Genomic DNA, 6000 nt, shown 5'->3' with positions numbered 1-6000 from the left:
CCCAAGAAACATTGTGGCCCTTATGGAGGTCAGGTGATTAATGAAGTTTTAACTGAAGTCTGATTCACAATAGGTCCACTGGGTCCCCGAATTAATCCTGTGGTTATTTCCCCAGACTCAGAATGTATAATTGGGATAGATAGACTTACAAGTTGGCAGAATTCTCCCATTGGTCACCTGACCTGTGGAGTGAGGGCTGTTATGGTTGGAAAGGCTAAACGGAATCCTTTAGAGTTGCCTCTGTCAGGGAAAATAGTGAATAAAAAACATTATCACATCCCTGGAGGGAATTCTTGGACTCTCCATTGGTCGACAGCCATTGTTGGTCTAGCTAGACCACAGCCTTTAAGTCATCCTAATACACACACACACACACACACACACACACACACACACACACACACACACACACATTCTGAAGTTCTGTTCCTCTAGAGAACGTGTTATATATATCCAAAGAAAGAAAGAAAAAGTACATGATAATGTGCATTCATAATCCTAGTGCTGGAAAAGTGGAGGCCGGTGGATTCCTGGAGCTTATTGGCCAGTCAGTCTAGCCCAATCAGGGAACGTCAGGTCCTAGACTCTGTCTCAAAAGCCAAAGCTGATGGCTCCTAAGGAACAACACCCAAGTTGATCCCTAGCCTCCATATACATGCACACACATGTGCCTGTACACCTGCACATACACATATACAAAATAAAGAAACACATCATGTTAGTGTACATAACACTATTAGTTAGACTAGGGTTTACATAGTTCTGAAGGAGATTTTTATTTGTTTGTTTGTTTTTTGAGACAGGGTTTCTCTAAGTTGCCCTGGCTGTCCTGGAACTAGTTCTGTACATCAGGCTGGCCTTGAACTCAAGGAGATCCACCTGCCTCTGCCTCCCAAGTGCTGGATTAAAGGCATGTGCCACTGCCCAGGTCTGAATGAGATTTTTGTGTTGTTCAGAAATTGTGGGTAATCTCAAAGATGAAAGCAGAACATACTGACTCCTCCTAAGGCAAGCCTTAGCGAGCCGTGGGAGTCAGGGGCGGGCACCTTTTCAGTCCTGTAAAGAAGGTGGTGATGAGTAGTTGGTAGTTTAATTCCTGTGGTTAAGCAACACCATGGTGCTCAGAGTTTGTACACTTGGGGCTTGCTGAGAAACCTGTCTCTGAAGATGTCTGCAGGAGCCACAATCTGAATCCATCCTCAGATGGACACTGTGATGGGCAAGATCCTCTGTGGTCATGAGAATGGGTCAAGAAGAAATGAAGAGACATCAGGGCTACATCGGGGTGTTCAGCCTCAGGTACTGGCAATAAATCGGTGTGCTGGCCAGTTTGATGTTCAAATCTTAGATGGTCTTTTAATAGAAAACCCAGAGCCAGATATTAGGGTGAAAGCTGAAAGATCAGAGAAGCAGAGCAGCCAGCCATTAGTTCTTACCTCTACGAAATCCTCAGCCTAAAGAGAGTGAGTTCTTGTTTCCTCACACCTTATATACCTTTCTCTTCCCTTGCACCATATATATATATATATATATATATATATATATATATATATATATATATATTTGCTTTTTCGAAACAGAGTTTCTCTGTGTAGTTTTGCAGTTTTGCGCCTTTCCTGGAACTCACTTTGTAGCCCAGGCTGGCCTCGAACTCACAGAGATCCGCCTGCCTCTGCCTCCCGAGTGCTGGGATTAAAGGCGTGCGCCACCATTGCCCAGCTTCCCTTGCCATATTACTTCCTGGGATTAAAGGCGTGTGTGCTTCCCAAGCAAAGGCATGAGATCTCAAGTGCTGGGATTAAAGGTATGTGCCACCAGTACCTGACCTCTATGTCTAATCTAGTGTCTAGCTCTGTCTTCCGATCCTCAGGCAAGTTTATTAGGACACACAATATATCACCACAGTTTTAGGTCGGCTTGACACAAACTAGAGTCGCCAGAGAGGAGGGACCCTCAATTGGAAGATGCCTCTGTAAGATCAGCCAGTAGGCAGACCTGCAAGGCATTTTCTTAATTAGTGATTGATGTGGGAGGGCCCAGTCATTGTGGGTGGTGCTGTTCCTGGGCTGGTGGTCCTGGGTTCTGTAAGAAAACTTTCTGAGAAAACCACGAGGACCAAGCCAGTAAACAGCACTCCTCCATGGCCTCTGCATCAGCTCCTGCCTCCTCCAGGTTCCTGCTCCGACTTCCTTCCAAGGTGAACCATGATATGGAAATGTAAGAGAAACAAACTCTTTCCTCTTCAAGCTCATTTGGTTATGGTATTCAATCACAGCAATAGAAACCCAACTAAACTAAATCTGCCAGTCTATGTCACCAGCCTCCGTGCCTCCAGACTGGAGTCTTTGTGGGTGTGTTGTCGCTGACAAAATACGAACAGCAATTTAAAAGGAGAACATATTTGTTTGGCTGCATGCATTCAGAGGTTTCAATCTGGTCATTTACACAATTGTTATGGGCTTGTGTTGATTGAAGCAGAGCACCATGGTGGGGAGCACATGGTGGAGCAAGCTGCTCACCTCATGATGGCCAGGAAGCAGAGAGAGTAAGACTACATGCCCCGGAATGAGATATACCCTTCAAAGTCACACCTCCAGTGACCCACTTCCTCTACTGAGGCCCACCTCCTACTTTCCACCATCTCCCAGAATTCCACCCAATTATGAATCCTTGAATGCATTAATTGTCAGAGCCCTCACGACTTGGTTGCTCCCCCTAAAGCTCTACCCCTGGATATTGCTCTGGGACTGTATCTTCAATAGTCAAGTCTTTGGATTGGGAAGGGGGAGGGGTAACCACATATCCAAACTATACCAGTGAAGTATAAACATCTCAGATCTGTTGCAGATCTAGTAACACCCTGAAGTCAGTCTGAGATAACCTTCAAACCCTCTACTTGAGATCCCTATCCACTTGGCCCAGAACAGGTACAGAAAAGACTAATCAGATAGATCCTGACATTGGAGGCAGCCATACATGACGACAACCCACAGACCCGCGCATGGAAGATTTCCAGCCCAGGAGAAACATCAAAGCAACCTTGGAGCATGTCTTATTTAAAGTCCCGAGGAGGTATAGGAGGCAAGAACATCTAAGATTGAAAAATAGGTACATAGCTGCAAAAAAAGATCATCTTTTACTTCCATGTGATCATGGGTTAGAGCATTGTAGATGAGTGAGTCGCCCACAGGATGGGGCAATGAAAGGCATGGACCACGCGGAAGAGATGCCCAGAGTTGGTACAGGGGCAAGTGTGGGAGAGGGGAGAGGAAGCATGAGGCGCTAATGCGAGATATGAGAAAAAGCAGGAAAATCGTAGAGACTGAACAGGTCAAACCCCTCCCCCCAGCCCTGCACCTGTCAAGGATGAAGAGCAAGTCTGAAAGGCACACAGTTCAGAAAGTTCTCCAAACCAAGAACAGGCACACAGAATGGAGACACCCACAATTTTACCACCGAGAGCGACAGTGGCTTTTACGTGGGTGGTTCTGGCCCCAAGGTGTGCTGCTCAGCTTTAGGCGTCTGGTGGTGGAGGCAAGGAGACCACTCAACACCCCATGGCATAGAAAGGGAAACCACAGAGGAAGACCAGTTACAGATGTGGGCAGTGCTCAGTGGACACCTTGCTGTGCCCATCGTGGCCCCAGGGCCCACCCTCTGTCTCTGACCAAGGGGCAGGTGTTGGAATTCAATGGGTCACCCAGGCTCCGTGCATTTACCACTAGATGGCGCCTCAGACTCATTGGATCAATGCTCCCGGTTCCAGAAGGCTCTGGAGGCCCTATAGTGTGGGCCCAGGCCTCGCTCAAAGTCTGGTCTCAGGACTCCTTCACAATCCTTAGTTTGTGAATGTTTGGTTTGACATGTCGGTAATTTTGATGAGCATTCAGTCTATTAGGAATTAAAAGGAGAATGTTTTTAAAATGTCTACTCTCTTGAAAATAGCAACTGTAAACCCTTGGACAGGAGCCTAACATTCTAACAAAAATAGTGCTATTTACTTAAAGGACTCCCACCTTTATAGGGTTTGTGTAGAACTCCTCTTTGCTTCTCCTCTGCAGTCATGCAGCTTCTGGAACATTCCATCAACACTCTCAGGGACAGAGGTTCTTTGTGGGCTCCTGAGAGGTCTCTGGGACAGCATGATTATAGGGACTCCTGCCACCTGGGAAAGAATTCATGGCTGGCAGCTGCAAGCAAGGCCTTGCATTATATCCCTAGCACCAAGAAGTTAATACCTCCCCACCCCCACCACCCCCATGCTAGGGATGAGCTCAAGGCTTTGCTCATGCTGTGCAGGCCTACCACTGAACTGAAGCGCCAGTTCAGGCTCCTCTCCCTCCTTCTCTTCTTCCTCCTTAACAGCATTTGGTCTACAGAAAAATTGGGTTAGCCATTCAGGCTCAATGCTGCTCTCTTGTTTCTCGTTGGGGTGAGCGGACCTGGACCCTGAGCATCTTTATGACCTACATGGGTTCCTCATCATATCCCCAGAAGTTATCCAGTTTCCTTCCTTCCACCTCAGAGTCCCTCCCAGGACACCACACAACAGTCAGCTCTCAAATCCTGCAGAGCTTCTTCTGAGGAGGTACCTAGCAGGCTTTGGCAGGTTTCTCTCAGGATTCAGGGACCCTTTACCCTTCCCACTATTCAGAACAGGAAGACTCTTTGCTGCCTTGGTTCCCGAGGGGAGGGAGAGGGGAGGGAGAGCAGAGCAGCTCCAGCTGGGCTAGCAGCAGGAGTGTGGAGTCCCCAGGAGCAGGGAGCAACAGGCTGATGTAGAAAGCTGCTGACACCACACAGACTGCGTCCTCACTGCTCTGAGGAGGGCAGGAGGCCAGGTGGCTGCTCAGCACTGTGTGGCCTCAGCCTCCTCCTGTGACTGTCCTCAGGGAGCAAAGACTCAGCTCAGGTGTGTGTGCAAGTGTGCTCAGCTTTGAGCTCCACGGCAGAGAGCCCAGTGTCCAACCCCCTCCACACCTGCTCCGCATTCTTTGGTCCATGCGGCAGGCAGCTGTCAGGTCTGCCTAAGTCTGCCTGCGCACAGGGAAACAAGACCCCTGGAGTCCTGGGCTATCCAGCGCACCAAGTCCTGGGATAGAATCCTCATTTGACCTATGACCCACTGGTTGGACTGGCATCCTTCTTTCCTTCTTTTCTTACTTTAAAAAAATTTTTGGTTGTTGGCCGGTGGTGGCACATGCCTTTAATCCCAGCACTCGGGAGGCAGAGGCAGGCAGATCTTTGTGAGTTCGAGGCCAGCCTGGGCTACAGAGTGAGTTCCAGGAAAGGTGCAATATACACAGAGAAACACTGTCTCAAAAAAAAAGAAAAAAATTTTTTAATTAAAAAATTATATGTGTGTATACATGTGCATTGATTGGATCCCTTGGAGCTAAAGTTACAGGCAGTTCTAAGCCACTGATATGAGTACTGGGAATCAAACTCAGGTCCTCTGCAAGAGATTTTTTTGTTTGTTTGATTTTTATTTTTTGAGACAGGTTCTCTCTGTGTAGCCCTGGCTGTCTTGTAACTCACTATGTAGACCAGGCTGGCCTTGAACTCAGAGATCTGCCTGCCTCTGCCTCCTGAGGGCTGGGAGTAAAGGCATGCGCCACTACTGCCTGGCTAGGTACTAACCAGGTCTGAACCTGCTTAGCTTCCAAGATCAGGCTCGTTCAGGGTGGTATGGCAGTAGACTTCTGCAAAGGCTTTTAACCACTGAGCTGTATCTCCAGTCCTATTTATTTGTTTATTCTCAAAGGAAATTTTTACCGAGCTCATTGTTAGATTTATTTGACATTGTGAAGAACAGCACAAGAGGACCCATTGCCCACTACCCAGTGTCTCCCAAAGGGACATTCTTCAGAATCAGACCCAAGGTGTTTTTGTGGCTGTGAGTCACCCTTCTGTGTCTGTGTTAGATGTCTGCAGTGTGGACAGTTGCCACATGTCAGTCTCATTTAGACCACAGTCAGGTCCTGGAGATTCAGCTTATCT

Source organism: Peromyscus californicus, unplaced genomic scaffold, assembly GCF_007827085.1.
Source record: "Peromyscus californicus insignis strain IS unplaced genomic scaffold, ASM782708v3 Scaffold_3__1_contigs__length_106647218, whole genome shotgun sequence".
NCBI classification, from domain to species: domain Eukaryota; kingdom Metazoa; phylum Chordata; class Mammalia; order Rodentia; family Cricetidae; genus Peromyscus; species Peromyscus californicus.
The sequence above is the reverse complement of the archived record's forward strand: the minus strand, read 5'-3'. Positions refer to the sequence as shown.